We start from the raw sequence: 1,439 nt of genomic DNA, 5'->3' as shown, positions 1-1,439 counted from the left end.
CATTTTATAACCTATCGCCCCTCCCCGCGTCACGTTTGCCTATCCAAAGGGACTGGGCTGTCCGCTCCACCCACGGCCCGTTTTGCTTCACCTTCCTCAAAAATCCAATGCCTGTTCAATGTTTACGCGTTGCTAGTTAGTTAATCTTTAAACGTACGTGTCTACCTGTTCTGAGGGCAACACGAAGCTCGAAAAAAAAAAACACCTGCTTGTTTTGAATGACGCCCGTGCAAATATAAATACGTTTCGTAAAACGTACACTACGGTATCTTTGTTCACATCTTAGCACAAACTCTGTTTGCATGTTTAAATGAGCATAAAAACAAGACCAGCCGGTAATCAAGCTCCAGAACGTGAGGACAACCGTCTTTTGTTAGTTTTGCGGCAGCTGCCATTCCTGGAAAAAAAAGGAGGGAGCGAGAAGAAAAGACAGTGAATGAAGACAAAGTCTGACAAACTTTTGTTGAAAGCCGAATAGTGAAAGACAGCAATGAAGAATGTGATCGACAGAGGAATAAAACAAGCATTTAGAGGAAGAAAACAAAACCTCCAAACAAACTGCAAGTCAGGGCAGAGTAATACGGAGGTAAAGGGAGGTAATGCGTTGTGCAGAATGGACGCAGCACGCATCTTTTGTTCTCCCTTTTTTCATTAAGGAGAATAAAAAGATTTTGCGTGTGTGTAGAGAGATTCTCACCCCCTCCAAGGTTTTCTGTGTGTATGCAGTTACCACCCATCTTATCTGAGCACATATTCAAGTCCGAGAACAGTGTACCTAGATAAGACTGCCATTTCATAAATGACGCAATGCTGAAAACCATATCTTGAAATAATCATTTGTAAGTTGTGTTTCTTTCTCAACCATCATGTTTCATGCTATTGTGAATGTGCTCAGAAGAATCTGCAGCGTCATTTTCTTGATCTATAACGCCTTTGAATGTACAAGTCAGTCTCTATTAGGGTCGTTATTACTGAGGGAATTATACCCTTCATGAAGCATGTAACGTTTACTAGGATTCGTACGTCGTATCGAGTGTAATCTCCAGTCTAACTGAAAGTTGGCATAAAAGCATTGGTTGCCACAACTCAGTTTAGGTTCTATAAGTCCATACCAGTTTTTTTTTTTTTTTTTTTGTCAGAGGGAGTGAATTCTAGGCTAGAACTCACGCGCAGTAGCTGCGCTAAAGCAAAACCTGCAGCATCCTGTCTACGAACATCTATTTGTGCAGCAGGGTGGGGTTCGGATCGCACGGCTGGCACAACCAATGGCTGACATCAGATCAGTGCTTAGAAAATGAGCTATACACCTGTCTAGAGACGCCAATTAGTATGAGTTTTCTGAGATGATTGTACATTGATCTTAAATCTGCACGTGTCAGCATGAATTGGCTGGTTGTGGATGTCATAGGCATAAACGAGGCATGGACAGCGCTGTAGTT

This window comes from Electrophorus electricus, chromosome 18, assembly GCF_041902795.1.
Source record: "Electrophorus electricus isolate QZ-2024a chromosome 18, ASM4190279v1, whole genome shotgun sequence".
NCBI lineage: Eukaryota > Metazoa > Chordata > Actinopteri > Gymnotiformes > Gymnotidae > Electrophorus > Electrophorus electricus.
This window is presented reverse-complemented; position numbering follows the sequence as displayed.